This window comes from Heptranchias perlo, chromosome 3, assembly GCF_035084215.1.
Source record: "Heptranchias perlo isolate sHepPer1 chromosome 3, sHepPer1.hap1, whole genome shotgun sequence".
Lineage (NCBI taxonomy): Eukaryota > Metazoa > Chordata > Chondrichthyes > Hexanchiformes > Hexanchidae > Heptranchias > Heptranchias perlo.
This window is the reverse complement of record NC_090327.1, coordinates 69,269,205-69,293,449: the sequence shown is the minus strand read 5'-3', so window position 1 is coordinate 69,293,449 and position 24,245 is coordinate 69,269,205.

The window sequence follows — 24,245 nt, the reverse complement described above, 5'->3', positions numbered from 1 at the left end:
TTACCTCGTTTAATTTATTAGATTAATTAAATTTTTAGTTTTTAAAATTTAGTTATATGCTATATGTTAACTTAAAACTTAGCCCACAGTCACTTCCAATCACTTACCTGCCTCACCTGTGACTTCACACTGTAGTTTTCTCTTGTTGTTGCAGCTCTGCTGCTGCTCAGGTCCGCCGCCGCTCTGCTGGAAAAGTTAGGAAATGCAAGGCAAAGCAAAAGAGCACCTCCTTCCCCCACTTCACCGAATTCCCACACTTACCAAACTCTCAAGTTGTTCACTCTGTGCCCGCTGCACTCAGATGGATTCAGGACGAGCAAGGGCAGCACCAAGATTTAACGATGCTTCCCTTGAGTTATTGATGGCTGCAGTCAGGAACAGGAGGGAGATAATTTACCTCAGCAACAGCAAGAAGAAACCTGTTGCTCTCACCAAGAAGGCATGGCTGGAGATGGCTGAGGAGGTGAGCAGCAGAAGCATTGTGCAAACCGGGGGTGGAGGGAGGGAGGGTGGCAGAGGATTTCATTTTTTTATTGTTTCCAGTCTGACAAACTAACTGAACCTTTGAGCTACGAGGGCATCCTGAGCAACAACGTACGCGGCTGGTCTGGCAATGGGTGTCCCATCTTCATATTGGTCCTCCTCCTCCTCTTCTTCAATGGTCTCATCATCAGAAGAGGATTGGTGTGTGCCTTTGTCATCCTCCACCTCTAATCCTCGCTGCTGCACAATGTTGTGCAGAATGCAGCACACCATGATGATTATGGAGACCCGTGCTGGCGAGTACTGAAGGGCGCCACCAGACCTGTCTAGGCACCTGAAGTGCATTTTCAACATGCCAATGGCTTGCTCAATGACACAACTAGTGGTCATGTGGATCTCGCTGTAGTGCTCTTGTACCTCAATGGTGGCGTTCCTCACAGGTGTCGTGAGCCAAATTTGAAGGGGATATCCCTTGTCTCCTTCGAACAAGCCCTTAAGTCTATTCCTTGGTACAAAGATGTCTGGGATGTTGGACTGCCACAGCATAGAAGCTTCATGGCAGCTCCAAGGGAATCTGGCACACACCTGCATGAACCTTTCTTGTGGTTGCGCAGCACAAGAAATTGAGGGCAGTGGTGACTTTGACAGCGGCTGGCAATGCGTGGCCATCAGGTCCAGCAGGGAGCATCTCTTCTAGGAGGCTGCAGATGTCTGTGACCACTGCCGTGTCAATCTGAGCCTGCGGAGGCACTGCTCTCTAGCTAGGTCAAGTTAACCGACCCTCAGTCTGTCTACCCTCTCTCATGGCTAGTGCCTCCTGTGACCTCGGCCATCCTATTGCTCTCCTCTTTGTTGTTCTACGCTCTGTTCTCTCTGCTGTTCTCCACTCTGTTCTCCTCTTTCTTGTGCACCTGCAGCCCCCACCACAACAAGTCCTTGCTGCCGTGGATGGTGATTGTCTTCCTCGTCTGAATTCCAATCGAAAGCACGCATGGCAACCCTGTCCTGATTTTGTCTGTTTGAAAGCCTCCAAACATCTGCAACCCGTGTCTCACCACAAAAACTCTCAGCAAAACGTTTGCCAGAGGGAACCGAGAAAGCAGCTGTAAGTACAGAGCCTTTATTCATATTGGGGAATCAGAAGTTTAAGTGTCCCCATGAAGTGCCAATCATTCTCGTGTCCGTTTCACTGACTAGTTTACCAAGCCCCAGGAAACCCTGTGCTGAAGGCGTTAATTTTAAACCCCTGTTACAATCTCTTCAAATGAGCCTTCTTACCGTATGATAATGAGCGACTCGGTTATTCGCACGCACCCAAATGCGCCTCCGTTAAAACCGGAAAGTTTGAGAATTTTGAAATTTTTACCTTCCCATCTGCCCCCAACCCACCTGTTCTTGGAGGTTAAAATTCCCCCCTTAGGTTCAAGAGATTTTGAAGTTGTCTCAAGATCAACAAAAAAACAATTGATGAATTGATTGTGAGGATTGAGTATGGTAGGGAAACCTAGGTGAACCTCGTCCTACTAAGAAGCTCTTTAGGAATTTGCGCAAGACTACTCTGTACTTCAAAGCAATGTTCAATTTTTCAAGATTGTTGTCAGAAAACATTTTAGTAATGAGTTTCTTCAGCATTGGTGTTTCATGGCTAAAATGTCACTTTTGCTGAATTAAGCAATTGTTCCTTCACAATCATAATTCATTGACATGGATAGAAGTACAATACAATTTAGATTATCAAAATATCCCACCGTACTTTTTTCAAGGAATAAAATTTACTCTTTACTCTGGCTGCAGAGATAGTGAATGCATTGGTTTTGATCTTCCAGAATTCCCTATATTCTAGAACGGTTCCCATGAATTGGAAGATAGCAAATATAACCCCGTTATTCAAGATAGGAGGGAGAGAGAAAACAGGGAATTACAGGCCAGTTAGCCTGACATCAGTAGTAGGGAAAATGCTAGAATCTATTATTAAGGACGTATTAACAGGGCACTTAGAAAATCATAATATGATTAGGCAGAGTCAACACGGTTTTATGAAAGGGAAATCGTGTCTGATGAATACATTAGAGCTTTTTGAGGGTGTAACTAGCAGGGTAGATGAAGAGGAACCAGAAGATGTAGTATATTTGGATTTTCAAAAGCATTCAATAAGGTGCCACATAAGAGGTTGTTACACAAGATTCAAGCTCATGGGATTGGGGGTAATATATTAGAATGGATTGAGGATTGGTTAACGGACATAAAAGAGAGGGTAGGAATAAACGGGTCATTTTCGGATTGGCAGGTTGTAACTAATGGGGTGCCGCAAGGATCAGTGCTTGATCCTCACCCGTTTACAATATATATCAATGACTTAGATGAAGGGACCAAGTGTAATGTATCCAAGTTTGCTGATGATACAAAGCTAGGTGGGAAAGTAAGCTGTGAGGAGGACATAAGGAGGCTGCAAAGGGATATAGACAGGTTAAGTGAGTGGGCGAGAAGGTGGCAGATGGAGTATAATGTGGGGAAATGTGAGATTATTCACTTTGGTAGGAAAAATAGAAAAGCAGAATATTTTATAAAAGGAGAGACTAATAAATGTTGGAGTTCAGAGGGATTTGGGTGTCCTTGTACACGAAACACAGAAAGTTAACATGCAGATATAGCAAGCAATTAGGAAGGCAAATGGTATGTTGGCCTTTATTCCAAGGGGGTTGGAGTATAAGAGTAAGGAAGTCTTGCTGCAATTGTACAGGGCTTTGGTGAGACCACACCTGGAGTACTGTGTGAAGTTTTGGTCTCCTTATTTAAGGAAGGATATACTCGCCTAAGAGGCGGTGCAATGAAAGCTCACTAGATTGATTCCTGGGATGAGAGGATTGTCCTATCGGAAAGATTGAGTAGACTGGGCCTATACTCTCTGGAGTTTAGAAGAATGAGAGGTGATCTCATTGAAACATATAAGATTCTGAGAGGGCTTGACAGGGTAGATGCTGAGCAGATGTTCCCCCTGGCTGGAGAGTCTAGAACTAGGGGACATAGTCTCAGGATAAGAGGTTGGATATTTAGGACTGAGATGAGGAAGAATTTCTTCACTCAGAGGGACGTGAATCTTTAGAATTCTTTACCCCAGAGGGCTGTATATGCTCAGTTGTTGAGTATATTCAAGACTGAGATTGACAGATTTTTGGACTCTGAGGGAATCAAGGATATAGGGATCAGATGGGAAAGTGGAGTTGAGGTCGAAGATCAGCCATGATCTTATTGAACAGCGGAGCAGGCTTGAGGGGCCATATGCACCTACTCCTGCTCCTATTTCTTATGTTCTTAGAGAAATGCCCATTGTAAGCCATAGATATGGAGATTGGAGGACCAAATCAGGCAAGATAGTGCTACGATTTCTTTCTAGTCTGATGAACCCTTGTCAATCCTACCCTTGAAGTATAATAAGAGTACATTGTAATATTGTACGACAATCAAGCTTTTGCTTTTATTCCCCTCTCGCACCCCATCATCAAGAGAAGCATGTAGTGCATGCTTTTTCAATATATGCTTGACAAGCAGTGACAAGATTATAGCTGTCATTATGTCATTAAAGAGATTGAAGACTTCAGAAATATGCTGAATATCTGACATTTAATGGGAAGCAGTGAAAGCTGTCTGGAGGCTTACGTTATCTTTTTGTCTTCACCAAAGCAAAGCTAGGGCTCTGAAGCAAATAGACATTATGAAGAATAAGTTGGATGATCTGGATACCTGATGTAATCAGGAAAGATTATCCACAAGATAGGTCTGAATGCCTTTCCCCTTTATTAAAAACATGGTTCCAGAAAAGTACCCTCTATGCATTCACGCTGGTACTTTCCATATCCAATACAAGCTCTCCTGCTACTTCTCTTCACAGTGTCTTGATACTATCCCTGGACAAACTTTTTTTTTTCTGTTGGCTGCTGGTCCAATGAGGCTCATTTAGTTGTTACTATTTTAGTAGGGAGTGAGTTGTGGCCTTATACATGAGTCCAACTGTATAAAATTTAGTAGGAAGAGCTGGTGTTATGGTCATATATCCAAATCCACTCATCCTGGAAGTCTCGTCGGGAAATGGGATAGTACTCTTGTGGTGGTCCATTTGAAGTCAAATCTGAATTTAAATTTTACAGTTTACAAGGATCAATACAGTAAATTTTATGAATGGGGGAACTTACAGATGTGCTTCCCATGATTTTTCATCAACTAGGGAGGGGAAATTGTGGGGAGTGTGGCATGATTTCCATATTATTGCTCGTAGCAGGTGAAGCTTAGGAGGCGCATTCATAAAATGCACCCAAATATTTGGACTTATAATAATCTTTATGTGCCTTAACACCATGTGGAAAATGGCAGTCAGGATGTTAAGAATATTTAGGGCTTACTAAATGAGACAAAAGTGAACATTTTGACTTGCAAAAAATAATTAAAATCTCTGGGTGCTAAATTGTTTCGGCGCTACATGGCCTCTCCGACATCCAAGATGGCGTCTTGGATCCGCACGCATATTTCCTGCATGACGTGCGCCAGACGCCATCTTGGTATAGGAGTTAGCGCATGCGCTAATACTGGACGCTGGAAACATGTAAAGTAGGCAGAAAATGGCTGCAATCAGTGTGCAACGCTGATTTAAAGTGATACACACCATTTTCAACCTTAACGCTCAACTCAGTGCATAGTCTTATCCCTGACCATCTAAACATTTCTTACAGTGCCGGAAGGACCCCCCACCAGCGCTATTTAAAGGCCATGCAGGTGTTGCAGGTTAGTTGCTGAATTATTGCTTCTGGCTGCTGGAGGAGCAGGAAGTGTTTTTTGAAGCTCCCTATTCTTATTGAGAGTTCCTACATGAGTTTTGAGAGTGCTTTGGCAGGTACTGCCTTACAGGTCAGAAAGTTATCCCTTCTCCCAGTTGGCTGTGTACCTGCCATTGGAAATGTGTCTGCACCTTTAAGTAGTGCAAGCTGCTGATGACGTGTGCTGTGCACTCCTCATTTCCAACTTCCTCATTCTGCTTGCAGCCTCTCAGCAGCGAGGGCTGCGCTTGCTGCACGGAGATTTACTGTTAAGTATCAGGCAGCACGAAGTTCACGTGTTGCCTGCGTAGGGTCCGTCGGGCACATCGCGCTACCATTATCCAGAACGTACCCTTATCCAATCTTTTCACCCTCTGTGTTTATGTCATATGGCTTTACTATAACTAGAGTTAATATGGAAGCTGCCTTTCACTACAAAAGTTCAAAAAAAGAGACCTCAGTTGTTTGAGCTGTGAATTAGAGAAGGTATAGGACTCAATTTTCACAGTGGGTTGGGGGGGTGGGGTGGTGGTGCAGGGGAGCCTGGTCATTTAAATAAAACTCTGCAGAGTCCCATCCAATACCCGGCCAGATTGATTATTTGGCCAGCGGGCAGGAGTGGTCATCTGGCGGTAGGAGGCCGCAGCTGGGGACCCGTGTGAACAGTCCTCAGCAGTCAGTGGGGGGGAAGGGGAAGACTGGGAAAGATTGGGAGTGGGGCGAAGGCTGTCGGCAGGGATGGGGAGTGGGGCGAAGGCTGTCGGCAGGGATGGGGAGTGGGGCGAAGGCTGTCGGCAGGGATGGGGAGTGGGGCGAAGGCTGTCGGCAGGGATGGGGAGTGGGGCGAAGGCTGTCGGCAGGGATGGGGAGTGGGGCGAAGGCTGTCGGCAGGGATGGGGAGTGGGGCGAAGGCTGTCGGCAGGGATGGGGAGTGGGGCGAAGGCTGTCGGCAGGGATGGGGAGTGGGGCGAAGGCTGTCGGCAGGGATGGGGAGTGGGGCGAAGGCTGTCGGCAGGGATGGGGAGTGGGGCGAAGGCTGTCGGCAGGGATGGGGAGTGGGGCGAAGGCTGTCGGCAGGGATGGGGAGTGGGGCGAAGGCTGTCGGCAGGGATGGGGAGTGGGGCGAAGGCTGTCGGCAGGGATGGGGAGTGGGGCGAAGGCTGTCGGCAGGGATGGGGAGTGAGAGAGGGATGGGGAGGGGGCGGGAAGGATCTGTCAAGGATTGGGAGGAGGGTAGCCTGGCACAAGGGAGGCCCAAGGCTTCCTTTTGAGGCCTGGAGAAGCAATCCTGCCCCTTCTGGCCCACAGTGAAACTTAAAATAAAACTTATAAATTTACCTTCTGGCCCAGGATCCAGCTTGCGACAAGTTTGCCTGATGAAGGAGCCAACACTGCTCCCTCGCTCAGGCCTCAGGTTGAAATTGCAGATTAGGTCCTGATGACATCATTGGACCTGATCTACATATTTAAAACAGGACCCCATTTCCTTCCTGCAGGTGTCCTTCTCGCCTGCTCAAAAGAGCTAGTTAAAATCAGGACACAGCGGGATCAGAGAGGGTAAGTGACATGCCTAATTTTAACTGCCCCCCTGCCTGGTTTATGCCAGGCGGGGGCAGTTACAATCGAGGCCATAGAATCTATGTTGGTGATGAAAGAACTCACTCCTGACCTGATGATGGAGGGATGGTCATTGATGAAACAGTTGAAGATAGTCGGGCCAAGGGTGCTGTCTTCCAGTGATGTTCTGGGGCTGCGATGATTTTTTTTCAACAACAATAACCATCTTCCTTTGTGTCGGCTATGACTCCGGCCACTGGAGGGCTTCCCCCATTGCCCTCAGTTTTGCTCGGGCTCCTTGATGCCTTGGATAAATTCTGGCTTATGGTTGAGGGCAAATATTCTTAGCTCTCCTCTAGATCCATGTCTGGATCAAGGTTCTTAATTATCTGCCAATTTCCACTCACATATATCACTAATTTTCTAAATTGACATTAGCAAGCTGATTAACATAGACATTATGCACAGTGCTTTCAAATTGTTTAAAAACCATCATGAGAAAGACTCTTGTTTTATTTCATTGTCATTTGGTTAGGCTCATCTAAGGCTTTTGCCACTTCCCTCCATCACCCCATCTTTGGAAGATAGTTTTTAAATTTCAATATATGATGTTTAAGAGGTAAGATGGAGGATAGGTGGTATATGCATGGTAATATATTAATTTTGAGCATTTATGCTTATGCCAATGTTAAAAGGAAGGACCATTTCAATGGATAGGATTGCTACTGTTTTCTCTAAGTGATGACTCATATTGGCTTAATAATATTGTCTGGATGGACAAGGATGTCAACTTATTTCATCATACCTTGGATGTTGCAATTCTACAGACTTCTGAGATGACAGTGCTAGGAGATCTATTGGTGATCTATAAATGTACACATTTATTGGATTAGCCGTACTGAATTCAAAAGACCATTTTCTGCTGCTGAAACCCTCATCCATGCCTTTGTTATTTCTAGACTTGACTATTCCAATGCTCTCCTGGCCGGCCTCTCATCTTCCACCCTCCACAAACTTGAGCTCATCCAAAACTCTGCTGCCTGTATCCTAACTCGCAACAAGTCCCGTTCACCCATCACCTCTGTGCTCGCTGACCTACATTGGCTCCTGGTCCAGCAACGTCTCGATTTTAAAATTCTCATCCTTGTTTTCAAATCACTCCATGGCCTCGCTGTCCCTATCTCTGTAACCTCCTCCAGCCCTACAACCCTCAAGATCTCTGCGCTCCTCCAATTCTGGCCTTTTGCAAATCCCAGATTTTAATCGCTCCACCATTGGTGACGGGGGCCTTCAGCTGCCTAGGCTCTAAGCTCTGGAATTCCCTCCCTAAACCTCTCTGCCTCTCTACCTCTCTTTCCTTCAAGACGCTCTTTAAAACCTACCTCTTTGACCAAGCTTTTGGTCACCTGTCCTCATATCTCCTTATGTGGCTTGGTGTCAAATTTTGTTTGCTAATGCTCCTGTAAAGCGCCCTGGGATGTTTTACTACATTAAAGGCGTTATAACATAGAATCATAGAATGGTTAAAGCATGGAAGGAGGCCATTCAGCCCATCGAGCCCATGCCGGCTCTCTGCAAGAGCAATCCAGGTGATCCCACTCTCCTGCCCTATCCCCGTAGCCCTGCAAATTTTTTCCCTTCAAGTACTTATCCAATTCCCTTTTGAAAGCCATGATTGAACCTGCCTCCACCATCTCCTCATGTAGTGCATTCCAGATCACAACCAATCGCTGTGTAAAAAAGATTTTTCTTGTCAACTTTGGTTCTTTTGTCAATCACCTTAAATCTATATCCTCTGGTTCTTGACCCCTCCACCAATAGGAACAGTTTCTCTCTACCTACTCTGTACAGACCATTCATGATTTTGAATACCTCTATCAAATCTCCTCTCAACCTTGTCTGCTCTAAGGAGAACAACCCCAGCTTCTCCAGTCCATGCACGTAACTGAAGTCCCTCATCCCTGGAATCATTCTAGTAAATCTCTTCTGCACCCTCTCTAAGGCCTTCACGTCTTTCCTAAAGTGCGGTGCCCAGAACTTCTCACAATACTCCAGTTGTGGCCGAACCAGTGTTCTATAAAGGTTCATCATGACTTCCGTACTTTTATATTCTATGCCTTTATTTATAAAGCCTAGGATCCCGTATGCTTTGTTAACCACTTTCTCAACCTGCCCTGCCATCTTCAACAATTTGTGCACATTTACCCCCAGATCTCTCTGTTCCTGCACCTCTTTTAGAATTGTACCCTTTAATTTATATAAGTGCAAGTTGTGTGGAAAAGTCAGTTTAAATTACATTTTGAAAGATAGTAATTCAAATATGCTACTGCAATTTTCACTTAAAAGGATAACTTTTTGCCTGCATAAAAAAGAAAGAAATCTTAAAGATCTGGGCTCTTCTCATTATCAAACACTCAACATTATGACATTTTCAGAAATTGAATTGAGAATTATTCCATTCGTTAATTTTTCCTGTTTCACACGTGACTGCCGTGTTGTGACTTTTCATTAGATCTGTGCTGCTGGGAGGAGACCCAAGTGAATAATACAATGGGAAAAATATATTAAAAATAGTGTAAAAATAAACACTTAAGTGGTAATTTTCCAACTTTGCTCTTCCAGCGAGGGTTCTCGCCTGCCAAATGCGCGTATCGGCAACCTGCGGTTTTCTGATCATTAATTTAAATGGATGCAAAACTGTGGGCAGTATCCACTTGAAATTATGATATGTGCTCTCAGGGTGCAAGGCTGTCTAACTTGGTGGGGGGGGGGGGAACATGATGTTGGAAAATTATCCCTGTAAAGTTCTTAAAAATGATGATGGATTCTATGACTGCCATCAAGCTGAATACCATTGATATAGCCCTTGAAGGTTTTGTACTTAGTGCACCTGCTGTCATAATTTTAGAACAACATCCGTTATGCTTTTTCTTATGTGTATCCCTAAAAGAATTGTGGCTTCCATGTACTTGGTTCTGAAAAGGTTAACATATTAGTCAACAATTGTGATACAGCATACGACCCATTTGTTAGATTTATGATTGTGCCATCATGCTACTGCAGAGCCATTCATTTAAAATCATTGTCCATTTTCTAAGGAAACAGCAAATGATGGAAGTTTATTACTTATTTTAAAAATCCATACACCAAGCAAGCACAGCATTTATAACCCACAACTCGTCTTCATGAATTAGATTCTTACTTTATCATTACAGCAAATCACATACTTTACAGGCTGCATCAGAATTACCAGAAAGAATGCAATCATTGTTTGACTTCTAGTGAATAATATTAAGTATTAAATTGTAATATGACAGGCCTATCACCCATTCTGCATTGTACCACGGTATGTCTTGAGCTGGCTTCTTGCTGTGATTTCTCATTATCCTGTTAATTTCTAATCTGTCTTCAACTATGATTTTTTTTTTACAATAGAAACCATTATTACATCAGAAAAAAATCAGCCAGGCAAAAAAAAGTTTCAGTTATGACATTGGTGACATATTGTGATTAGATATATAAAAATGTCTTCTTGCTTTTCACTATGAAATGCTATATAGTTACACAGATTTGACATTCTCTACTATGGGATTATCTCTTGTGTGTTTATGTCAGATTCTTAATGCCATTGTGAGAGTTTTGGATACATTTCTGATTTCATCAATCAAAGCAATTACAGTGATGTCATTAGTTACATTGTGTAGCTGTGAGATTACATCAAGTAGTTTGTAGCACTCTAGTATATCAGTAATTTTATCTGACATTGAGTAATTAAATAAATGTCTCTAATCCACACACAAAGGGTTAATCTTGTCAATTGTATTTGCCATTAGTATCAATATTTTGAGCAGTAATTATCCTGCCGTTTCTCAAGGAAAAGATACAGAAAATCTTCTTTTTCTTTATTAGAATATTAGAAACCAGTATGGAAACAATAATAGTATAATACGTTTGTGCATGGAAGAGCCAAACCTTTATTCAAAGAATTGTGAGAACTTAATAACATGATGATTACACAGTGCAGCACCTGGCTGCTTTGTAAATATTAAAATAACAAAGACTTTAAATACCACAGAACTATGAAATGTAGCTATCTGACTTGATTTAGAAATAGATCTGATGAACCTTGCATAGAAAGCTGTCACATGCACCTTGTAATAGACTTTATAGACAAAGAAGGTAAGCAGTGCAAATGAAGGTAATTAGCTGGTAATAACAGTGAAAAAAACTATACAGCAGCACATTCATAACAGGTTGTCATTTATTTCAATGCCATTAGCTGAAAATTTCAATGCTAGATCAGGGACTGTGAAGGCTGTTACACTGTTCAATACTGCAATCTTAAAAAAAAACATTTAAGCTATTGTTTCTCGCTGCTTCATAGCTAGGTACTAACTACCTCCATTTCAGGCATCTTTTCACAACAGAGAGGACATGTACTGCTGTCAGGTGTCCATTAATTTGAGGGTAGAAATGACAATTGCTGATGTTTTCATATGAGCACTTAATGTACTTGTATTAAATCTCTCCTTTGCTATTTTAAAATAAATGGGTTAATGCCTCTATTAAAATAGTGGAGCCAGGACTTTGATAGGACATCACCGATGACAAATTTGACCCTTTGGTCTTTGAAAGATGCATGAGAGTTGCTTAATTTCTCATCTGCCCAATACAAAAGGACTTGGCAGTTCCCTCAATGGCCCATCCCAAAAAGAGAACTCATAGGGGTCAATAATGAAATTCTTGGAGCCCAAAGCACTGCTGTGGTTCAGATATGGGGGTCCTGCATAATAAGGCACAGAGACCAATTCATAATGCGCACTGACTGTCTAGTCAGTGCATAGAACCTTTACAGTGAATGTGTGTATGGTTCATTTTTAATGCAAATGAGGCCAGCTCCCTATAATCTCGCTGGAGCATCCAAGAAGCACTCCAGCCACTCGCCGCCCATTGTCAGGAAGGGCTGCGGGATTACTTTGATCTTTTCTCTGTGGGGCCCTTATCTATTAGGATGGTTCACCTTAACTGTTCCTGATTGACTTTGGCCTCAAGATGCTGATTTGCTGCGGGCCTGTCCTCTATGATACCAGTCCTCCTGCCTCCCTATAACACACTTAAAAGAAACATAAAAGGTGTGATTTGTAGTAAAATCATAAATGTGTTCTCGATGCATGTGCTTGTGATTTTGCCACAAATAACAAACAGAGGAGCTCTTCCGCCATCAGTTAAACTAAAGCTCTGATTTTAATACTTGTGAAATCTGGGGTGCAAGAACCAAAGTGGTCGGTGATCCATCCGGCCCCCGAGAACGTGAAGTTTGGGGGATTTTAACTTCTAGTTAACCATTTTTTAATTTCCAGATTTAAAAAAAAAACTGAACTCAAATTGCCATGGTGGGATTTGAACTCACATTCTCTGGACTACTAACGCAGACTTCTGGATTACTAGTCCAGTAGCATAACCACTACACTACCCTATTGGAGAAACTTATCAAATATAATATTAAACAAAAGATATTTTAACTGTAAATCTTCGCACAAAGGATGGCCTACAGGGCTAATTTTCAGACTTGGCGCCCTTGACGAGGAGCTTCGTCTGTCAACAGCACAAACTGAATGTTTGGGCAGGCACTGCGCACAATTTCCAACTGTAACTGGCCAAAAGTTTGTGTGCACTCCCAAATTTCCAATATGTGCTTCTGGTGAGTGAGAATCACCACTGACAGCATGAAGTTGGAAAATGACCCTTTACTAAAAATGAAGACTGATTGTACTTTTGGGAACCAACCAACAAACCAGATGGAAGTCTATTGACTTTTACTAGAACTGATTAGCAGTGTTGCTGCGGCAGGCAGAGGGGGATTTAACATTTAAATCTCCCTCTCTCCCCGTCAGAGTGTAATTTGTCACGGGACAATTGATTACGCTCCCTCTGCCTGGGAAATTTTAAAAGTTTAAAACATATTCTCCTGCCTCAGAGGGAACCGGAAACTCTGCCACTGCAGGTAGCTGAGGCCTGCAGCAGAGAATTTACTCAGTTTCCTGAGATGGGCTCCCCAACACAGTGGATGGGGGTGGAGGGGCTGGGTGGGGGGAGAAATCCTGCCAGCAGCCCGCCAGACCTCAAAAGAGGTGACCCTGGAAAATTCACTAGGGTTAGTGCAAAGTCCACCCTGCCGACTTTCTGCTGGGATTCCCCCAAAACAGAAATAAAACCTCAAAGAAGACTTGAAATCAGGACTTTTTATTCTTGCAGAATAGTGGATATGTGGAATAAACTCTGAGGAAAAGTAATTAATTTCTCGCTGTGGGGCCTGAAGTACCCTCCACAATCTCTTTCACTCGATTATTTTTGGCTAGTTGTTGTGCCTCTTCCCAGGTGATGTCAGGTTCTAAGATGCCTTTCTCCGCAGTGCTGTACCAGGTTATTCTTGGCCTTCATTTTCATTTGGTTGCTATTTCACTGCTTGGTGCAATATTCTGAGGGGTGAAATCCAACTTTGGCAGCAGTGAATTGACTGTCCGTTGTACACCCTGCCTGAGTTTTCTGTCCATTGATGTCAGTGTGTATATAAGTGTATATTATATGGCCTCCGGAGCATGGTGGTGCTCATGCTAAGTCAGAGGATATGCTATTTTACTTTATTATAAGAAGCATTGATTTACAATTATTGAATAAATCATTTTATCACACAGGATTGTGGGAGTGCTAGTATTTTATTCTGGTTCAAATTCCATGTTTATGTGCATATTTGCACATAATAGGGCCAATTTTCCTTTTTGCTGCAATGGAGGTGGTTGTTCCATGGGGCAGGACTTTGGTTTGCCTCTTGCCTGTGCCTCTGACATCAATATTTCTTGGGTTGGTTACACGTTGAGGGTGGGCACCGAGGCTGTTTACAGCACTGCTGGGGCACCTGCCTCAGGTGGGGAAGGGGAGGGGGCAATTACTGTGTATTTTTTTTATTCGTTCATGGGATGTGGGCGTCGCTGGCAAGGCCAGCATTTATTGCCCATCCCTAATTGCCCTTGAGAAGGTGGTGGTGAGCCGCCTTCTTGAACTGCTGCAGTCCGTCTGATGAAGGTTCTCCCAGTGTTAGGAAGGGAGTTCCAGGATTTTGACCCAGCGACAATTAAGGAACGGCGATATATTTCCATGTCATGATGGTGTGTGACTTGGAGGGGAACGTGCAGGTGGTGGTGTTCCCATGTGCCTGCTGCTCTTGTCCTTCTAGGTGGTAGAGGTCGTGGGTTTTGGAGGTGCTGTCGAAGAAGCCTTGGCGAGTTACTGCAGTGCATCCTGTGGATGGTACACACTGCAACCACTGTGCACCGGTGAAGGGAGTGAATGTTTAGGGTGGTGGATGGGGTGCCAATCAAGCGGGCTGCTTTGTCCTGGATGGTGTCGAGCTTCTTGAGTGTTGTTGGAGCTGCACTCATCCAGGCAAGTGGAGAGTATTCCATCACGCTCCTGACTTGTGCCTTGTAGATGGTGGAAAGGCTTTGGGGAGTCAGGAGGTGAGTCACTCACCGCAGAATACCCAGCCTCTGACCTGCTCTTGTGGCCACAGTATTTGTGGCTGGTCCAGTTAGGTTTCTGGTCAATGGTGACCCCCAGGATGTTGATGGTGGGGGATTTGGCGATGGTAATGCCATTGAATGTCATGGGGAGGTGGTTAGACTCTCTTGTTGGAGATGGTCCTTGTCTGGCACGAATGTTATTTGCCACTTATCAGCCCAAGCCTGGACGTTGTCCAGGGCTTGCTGCCTGCGGGTACGGACTGCTTCATTATCTGAGGGGTTGCGAATGGAACTGAACACTGTGCAATCATCAGCGAACATCCCCATTTCTGACCTTATGATGGAGGGAAGCTCATTGGTGAAGTAGCTGAAGATGGTTGTGCCTAGGATAATGTCCTGAGGAACTCCTGCAGCTGAGATGATTGACGTCCAACAACCACTACCATCTTCCTTTGTGTTAGGTATGACTCCAGCCACTGGAGAGTTTTCCCCCTGATTCCCATTGACTTCAATTTTACTCGGGCTCCTTGGTGCCACACTCAGTCAAATGCTGCCTTGATGTCAAGGGCAGTCACTCTCACCTCATCTCTGGAATTCAGCTCTTTTGTCCATGTTTGGACCAAGGCTGTAATGAGCCGAGTGGTCCTGGGGGAACCCAAACTGAGCATCGGTGAGCAGGTTATTGGTGAGTAATTGCCACTTGATAGCACTGTCGACTAAACCTTCCATCACTTTGCTGATGATTGAGAGTAGACTGATGGGGCGTTAATTGGCTTTGTCCTGCTTTTTGTGGACAGGACATACCTGGACAATTTTCCACATTGTCAGGTAGATGCCAGTGTTGTAGCTGTAATGGAACAGTATGTCTAGAGGCATGGCTAGTTCTGGAGCACAAGTCTTCAGCACTACAGCCGGGATGTTTTCAGGGCCCATAGCCTTTGCTGTATCCAGTGCACTCAGCTGTTTCTTGATATTACGTGAAGTGAGTCGAATTGGCTGAAGACTGGCTTCTGTGATGGTGGGGATATCGGGAGGAGGCTGAGATGGATCATTCACTCGGCACTTCTGGCTGAAGATGGTTGCAAACACTTCAGTCTTGTCTTTTGCACTCACGTACTGAACTCTGCCATCATTGGCAATGGGGATGTTTACAGAGCTTCTTCCTCCCGTGAGTTGTTTAATTGTCCTCCACCATTCACGACTGCAGAGCTTTGATCTGATCCGTTGGTTGTGGAATCACTTAGCATTGTCTATAGCATGTTGCTTCTGCTGTTTAGCATGCATGTAGTCCTGAGTTGTAGCTTCACCAGGTTGGCACCTCATTTTTAGGTACGCATGGTGCTGCTCCTGGTATGCTCTTCTACACTCCACATTGAGCCAGGGTTGATTCTCTGGCATGTTGAGGAATATGCCAGGCCATGAGGTTATAGATTGTGCTGGAATACAATCCTGCTGCTGATGGCCCACTGCGCCTCATGGATGCCCAGTTTTGAGCTGCTAGATCTGTTCTGAATCTATCCCATTTAGCACGGTGGTAGTGCCACACAACACGTTGGATGGTGTCCTCAGTGTGAGGACGGGACTTTGTCACTCTTACCAATACGGTCATGGACAGGTAGAGGTCAAGTAGGTTTTCTCCCTCGTATTGCTTCGCTCACCACCTGCCGCAGGCCCAGTCTGGCAGCTATGTCCTTCAGGACTTGGCCAGCTCGGTCAGTAGTGGTGCTACTGAGCCACTCTTGGTGATGGACATTGGACATTGAAGTCCCCCACCCAGAGTACATTCTGTGCCCTTGCTACCCTCAGTGCTTCCTCCACGTGGTGCTCAACATGGAGGAGGACTGATTCATTAGCTGAGGGAGGGCGGTAGGTGGTCATCAGCAGGAGGTTTCCTTGCCCATGTTTGATCTGATGCCATGAGATGTCATGTGGTCCAGAGTCAATGTTGAGGACTCTCAGGGCCACTCCCTCCTGATTGTATATCACTGTACCGCCACCTCTGGTGGGTTTGTCCTGCCGGTGGGACTGGACATACCCAGGGATGGTGATGGAAGAGTCTGGGACGTTGGCTGACAGGTATGATTATGTCAGGCTCTTGCTTGACTCGTCTGTGGGACAGCTCTCCCAATTTTGGCACAAGTCCCCAGATGTTAGTGAGGACTTTGCAGGGTCGACTGGGCTTAGTTTTGCCCTTGTCATGTCCCGTGCCTAGAAGTCCGTCCGGTTTTATTCGTATTATGACTTTTCGTAGCGAGATTGTACAACTGAGTGGCTTGTTAGGCTATTTCAGAGGGCGATCACATTGCTGTGGGTCTGGAGTCACATATAGGTCAGATGGCAGGTTTTTTTTCCCCCTAAAGGGCATTAATGAACCAGATGGGTTTTTACAACAATCCAGTAGATTTATGACCACCATTACTGATGCTAGTTTTTTTATTCCAGATTTTATTTAATTAATTGAACTTAAATTCCCCAGCTGCTGTGACAGAGATTTGAACTCATGACCTCAGATTATTAGTCTAGGCCTCTAGATTACTAGTCCAGTAACATAACCACTATGCTACCATACCTGGCACAGCAGAGCATGGTCGGCAATGTTGGCTGAAGACAAAAATAATTTTTTAGAATGTTCAAATTTTTAAAATTCCTCCTTTGACGAGGGCAATCAATTGCTTTACTTAATGCAGCTGTTTCAATTTTCACACTACCCACAACCCATCGCAATACTGGATGCCAGGAACACTGGCACTCAGTGGCAAGTGAGAGATAATATATCCTGTCATTTGTGTCCTATTATAATACACATGCTCATATTTTGGGTGAATCTATTATAGGCCCGATGTCCTTCCAGCAAAAATCCTGGAAGTGGTGTTGGTGGTGGAAACCTGGTGGAATGGCTCTCCTCATGATTTATCTCCCACACCCATATAGATTACAGAGGAAAATCAGCCTCAATGTGTAGTTTGGTAAAGAAGGAAGGATTATATCGTGTAATGGAGAATGTATTGTTGTACTGGTATATTTTAGGTGTTATTGGGAATAAAAGTGGTGTTGCTTAAAAATAAAGAAATTAATACAAAATAAGGTAAACGATGGAGAGCACTTATTTAGAAATTGAAATTGAAATGAATTGAGTGGCTCAAATGTTACTTATCAGCCCAAGCCTGATGCTGTCCAGGTTTTGCTGCACTTGGGCATGGACTACTTCATTATCTGAGGAATTGCACATGGAGCTGAACACTGCAATCATCAGCGAACTTCTGACCTTAGGATGGAGGGAAAGTTATTGATGAAGCAACTGAAGATAGTTGGGCCAAGGATGCTGCAGCAATGTCTTGGGGCTGAGATGATTGGCTTCAGCCATCTTCTTTTGTGCCAGTTATGACTCCAGCCACTGGAGAGTTTTCTCTCTCATTCCCATTGACTTCAGTTTTAGTAGGGCTCCTTGATGCCACACTCGATAAAATGCTGCCTTGATGTCAAGAGCAGTCACTCTCACCTCACCTCTGGAATTCAGCTCTTTTGTCCATGTTTGGATCAAGGCTGTAATGAGGTCTGGAGCCAAGTGGTTCTGGAAGAACCCAAACTAAGCATTGGTGAGCAGGTTATTGGTGAGTGTCGCTTGATAGCACTATCGACGACACCTTCCATCACTTTGCTGATGATTGGGAGTAGGCTGATGGGGTAGTAATTGACCGGGTTGATTTGTTCTGCTTTATATGGACAGGACATACCTGGGCATTTTTCCACATTGTTAGGTAAAAGCCAATGTTGTAGCTATACTGGAACAACTTAGCTAAGGGCACAGCTAGTTCTGAAGCACGAGTCTTCAGCACTGCAGCCAAGATATGGCTTCTCTGTATCCAATACACTCAGACATTTATTGATGTCAAGTGGAGTGAATTGAATTGGCTGAAGACTGGCATCTGTGAAGATGGGGACTTCAGGAGGTTGAGATGGATCATCCACTCGGCACTTCTGGCTGAAGATGGTTGTGAACACTTCAGCCTTGTCTTTTACACTCAAGCTGGGCTCTGCCATCATTGAAGATGTGGATGTTCATGGAGCCTCCTCATCCCATTATTTGTTTAATTGTCCACCACCCTTTGTGACTGGATGTGGCAGGATTGCAGAGCTTTGACCTGATCTGTTAGTTGTGGGATTGCTTAGCTCTGTCTATAGCACACTGCTTCTGCTGTTTATTATGCATGCAGTCCTGTGTTGTAGCATCACCTGGCTGGCATCTCATTTTCAGGTATGCCTGGTGCTGTTCCTGGAAAAGAATCATAGAAAGTTACAGCACAGAAGGAGGGCATTCAGCCCAAAGTGTCCGTGCCGGATGAAAAAGAGCTTTCCAGCTTAATCCTATTTTCCAGCACTAGGTCTGTAGCCCTGTAGGTTACGGCACTTCAAATGCACATCCAAGTACTTTTTAAATGAGAAGAGGGTTTTTGCCTTTACCACCCTTTCAGGTAGTGAGTTCCAGACCCCCATCATCCTCTGGGTGAAAAAATTCTCCTCATCTCCCCTCTAATCCTTCTACCAATTACTTTAAATCTATGCCCCCTGGTCACTGACCCCTCTGCTAAGGGAAATAGGTCCTCCCTATCCACACTATCTAGGCCCTTAATAATTTCATATACCTCAATTAAATCACCCCTCAGCCTCCTCTGTTCCAATGAAAACAACCCCAGCCTATCCAATCTTTCCTCATAGCTAAAATTCTCCAGTACTGGCAACATCCTCGTAAATCTCCTCTCTAGTGCAATCACATCTTCCTTGTAATGTGGTGACCAGAACTGTGCGCAGTACGCAAGCTGTGGCCTAACTAGTGTTTTATACAGTTCTAGCATAACCTCCCTGCTCTTATATTCTATCCCTCAGCTAATAAAGGAAAGTATCTTGTATACCTTTTTAACCACCTTATCGACCTGTCCTGCTACCTTCAGGGATCTGTGAACATGCACTCCAAGGTCCCTCAGTTCCTCTACACCTCTCAGTATCCTCCCATTTATTGTGTACTCCCTTGCCTTGTTTGCCCTCCCCAAATGCATTACCTCACACTTCTCTGGATTGAATTCCATTTGCCACTTTTCTGCCCACCTGACCAGTCCATTGATATCTTCCTGCAGTCTACAGCTTTCCTCCTCACTATCAACCACATTGCCAATTTTTGTGTCATCTGCAAACTTCTTAATCATGCCCCTTACATTTAGGTCTAAATCATTAATATATACCACAAAAAGCAAGGGACCTAGTACTGAACCCTGTGGAACCCCACTGCAAACAGCCTTCCAGTCACAAAAACACCCGTTGACCATTATCCTTTCCTTCCTGCCACTGTACCAATTTTGGATCCAACTTGCCAGTTTCCCTTGGATCCCATGGGCTTTTACTTTTCTGACCAGTCTGCCATATGGGACCTTGTTAAAACCCTTGCTAAAATCGATGTAGACTACATCAAATGACTACCCTAATTGACCATCCTTGTTGCCTCCTCAAAAAATCCAATCAAGTTTGTCAGTCACTGTCTTCCCTTAACAAATCCATGCTGACTGTCCTTGATTAATCCGTGCCTGTCTAAATGACTATTTATACCGTCCTTCAGAATTGTTTCCAATAATTTGCCCACCACTGAGGTAAGGCTGACTGGCCTATAATTACTCGGTCTATCATTTTCTCCCCTTTTAAACAACGGTACAACGTTAGCAGTCCCCCAATCCTCCGGCACCACTCCTATAGCTCTTCTATACTCCTAATTGTTGGTCACGTGGCTTAGTGGTGATGGAGGAGTAAGGGATATGCTGGACCATGAGGTTACAGATTGTGATAGTGTATAATTCTGCTGCTGCTGATGGTCCACGGTCTCATGGATACCAAGTTCTGAGCTGTTAGATTTGTCCTTAATCTATCTCACTTAGCACGATGGTAGTGCTACAAGATGGAGGGTGACCTCAATGTGGAGATGGGACTCGGTCTCCACGGAGACTGTGCGATGATCACTCCTACCAATGCTGTCATGGAGTAGGAAATGTTGGTATTCAAAGGGATCTTGGTGTCCTTGTACACGAATCACAGAAAGTTAACATGCACGTACAGCAAGCAGTTGGGAAGGTATGTTAGCCTTTATTGCAAGGGGGTTGGAGTGTAAGATTAAGGAGGTCTTGCTGCAATTATTTAGGGCTCTGGTGAGACCACACCTGGAGTACTGTTTACAGTTTTGGTCTCCTTATCTAAGGAAGGATATACTTGCCTTAGAGGGGGTGCAACAAAGGTTCACTAGATTGATTCCTGGGATGAGAGGGTTGTCCTATGAGGAGAGATTGAGTAGAATGGGCCTATATTCTCTGGAGTTTAGAAAAATGAGACGTGATCTCATTGAAACATATAAAATTCTGAGAGGGCTTGACAGGGTAGATGCTGAGAGGTTGTTTCCTCTGGCTGGAGAGTCTAGAACTAGGGGTCATAGTCTCAAGATAAGGGGTCGGCCATTTACGACCGAGATGAGGAAAAATTTCTTCACTCAGAGGGTTATGAATGTTTGGAATTCTCTACCCCAGAGGGCTGTGGACACTCAGTCATTGAGTATATTCAAGATTGAGATCGATAGATTTTTGGACACTAAGGGAATCAAGGGATATGGGGATAGGGTGGGAAAGTGGAGTTGAGGTGGAAGATCAGCCATCATTGTATTGAATGGCGGAACATATGGGACCATATGGCCAACTCCTGCTCATATTTCTTCTGTTTTTATGGACAGAGTTATCTGTGCCAGGTAGGTTGATGAGGACGAGATCAAGTAGGCTATTCCCTCGTGTTGGTTCTCTCACCTCCTGCCGCAAGCCCAGTCTGGCAGCTGCGTCCTTCAGGACTCGGCCAGCTCGGTCAGTGGTGGTACTATCAAGCCACTTTTGTTGATGGACATTGAAGTCCCCCACCTAGGGTACACTCTGTGCCATTGCTACCTTCAATTCTTCCTCCAAGTTGAGTTCAACATGGAGGGCTACTGATTCATCGGCTGAGGGAGGGTGATAGGCGGTAATCAGCAGGAGGTATCCTTGTCCAAGTTTGACCTGAATCCACGAGTCTTCATGGGGTCTGGAGTCAACATTGAGGACTCCCAGGGCCACTTCACCCCGACTGTATACCACTGTGCTGCACCTCTGATGGGTCTGTCTTTCTGGGGGGGGGGGGGGTACAGGACATACCCAGGGATGGTGATGGAGGAGCCTGGGACGTTGGCTGATAGGTATAATTCTGTAAGGATGACTATGTCAGGCTGTTGCTTGACTAATCCAATAGACAGCTCTCTCAGCTTTGGCACCAAGCTCCAGATGTTAGTGCGGAGGACTTTGCAGGGTCGACTAAGCTGGGTGTGCCTTTCTTGTGTCCTGATTTGATACCTAGGTCACAGCCAAGTGTTCTGTCCAGTTTTATTCCTTTGTTCCTTTCTGGCAGTTTGATACAAGTGAGTGGCTTGCTAGGCCACTTTAGAGGGCAGTTAAGAGTCAACCACATTGGTGTGGGACTGGAATCACCAGACCAGGTAAGGATAGCAAGTTTCCTTCCCTAAAGTACATTAGTGAACCAGTTGGGTTTTTATGACAATCTGACAGCATCGTGGGCACTTTTTGAATGTTTAAAAATTGAATTCAAATTCTCAAACTGCCATGGATGGGATTTGAACTCCCATCCATCTGGATTATTAGTCCAGTAATATAACCATTACACTACCGTACCCTATATTGTAGTTCACTTATTGCCACCCTGACTGAGATAATCTAATTTAAGGATTGGACCTCAGAGTTCCTGATCTATAAAGCTTAGTGGCTTAGTTCCAGGCAGAGCAGCAAATTTACAGACTGCACCATTGGAGTGGGTTGATGACAAGAGCCAGTACCTATACTCAGCATACAGTATTCAGGAAATGAATTACACACATGTAAGGAAGCACTCAAAGAATTTACAAAACATGACTTTGATAAACAACATCGTCTGAAACATATCAATGATGAGAAATAATGTTATTTAGAAAAGCAAATTCACTAATCATAAAACAGCACACAAGAATTGAAGCTCATAAAAATGTTACTACATAAAAAAACTGGAACATCGGTTGGTTGACTAATGAATCTGTAAGAGGGAAACTACTTTGCATTGAAGTAAAATATTTCACCCACTAATTTAAAACATCAACATTTCAACTGCCATCAGTAATTGGAGGATGCATAACAACCCTTGTAAACCCTGTACTTGGGTAAACAGAAGCATTAGAATGATGATGAATTTCAAGCTCATTTATCAGCTGATGAACTATTCTAACATCTACAACCTTCAAAGTAAGATATACTGTTCAAAACCTAATGGAATTAAACGAAAAACACTTTCAGGCAATGTTGTTTGACTTGCTCATTATCCATTTGGTGTTGTGTTATACAGTGTACAGCTGGGTATAATGTCACATGACCAGAAAAAAGTAACAAATGAAAGCATTACCTCCAATGTTTGTCTTAGTTGGTAAAGATACTTATATAGTAGGACATCAAGATAACTCCATGGAAATTCAGAGTCTGACACTTTAGTGAAGCAATGACGGAGTGTCAGCACCTGGAGCATAATTTTTCCCTGGAGCCCGGAACACAGCGGGTGGGTAGATAATCGCTTAGGAAACTGGAATTAATCTGAGTGGGTCCAAATCTGCGATCGCAACCAAATTGAAGGCACTTAGTTTTATTACTGGGTTTCACATCTCCAAGCTGCACAGCGAGCATACTGTGCACCCACATGATGAGATCTGAAGTCCACTATTTAAAGGGCCAATGCAAAAATGGGTTTTGGAGGAGAAAGAAGGAAATAAAGGTGTGGAAGTACGAAGTGCAGCTCCCAGGTTCTCTGACCCATCACTTGAAGTACTGCTGAATGGTGTGAGAAGCAAGAGGGAGGTATTGTACCCAACTGATCAGAGGAAGAAACCTGGTTCTGCCAATAAGAAGGCCTGGCTGGAGGTGACAGAAGAGGTCAGCAGCAGGACACGGTGCCCAGGTTGTGGTAGCAGTGCAGGAAGCGTTTTAATGACCTGACCAGGTCAGGAAAAGTGAATACATTTGCTGATTCACCCACATCCTGTCTTGTGCAACACTGCGTCCCCACCCCTCATTTTGTATTGGCACGCCTAGTCCATCACATCACTCCTCACACCCAGTTAAGCTTCAGCATCAACCAGCCTTCACTTTCTATGTACTTCCTCATCTCACCATTTATGCATCCACCACTGCCACTCACCCCAATCCTGTTGCAATGTGATGAATCAGTCTGACGTCGATTCCTCAGAGGAGCTCATTCCTTCTGAGGTGCACCATCACAGGAGGTACAGCCATGCACCAGCGCAGATACTCGCACTACGATGGATCCTGTTAGCCAGTTAGTTGGGTTTTCACCTGGTGATTCACAATTCACAAGTTTGCCCAAACAGACACTGGTGGCAGGAGCAGCTATGGAGAGTCTGCGTCGGAGGGTGCACTCCTTTCCAAGCTCTACTCAGCTGGGCACAGATACTGAACCCCAGGGACCATCATTGCGAGGGAGAATGATTGATGTACAGATTCAGCTTTGCGATGTACTGGAAAATGTGCCACGCACTCCGCTATCCACAAGAGAGGATGGAGGAGTCCAACTCCAACACTAGTGGATTGTTGTCGCAGGTAATTGCAAGAATATCTGCAATGGAGAGTGTGGCTGCCTCCATTGAGCTTCAAGCATGGCTCTCAAATGAGTCCATGCAGGCCATCACAACGGCTGTGCAGACTTTGGATGCCAAATGTCTGCCGCCTTAAACTGGCTGACAGAAACTTCATCAATGGCCTTACCAGACGGCACA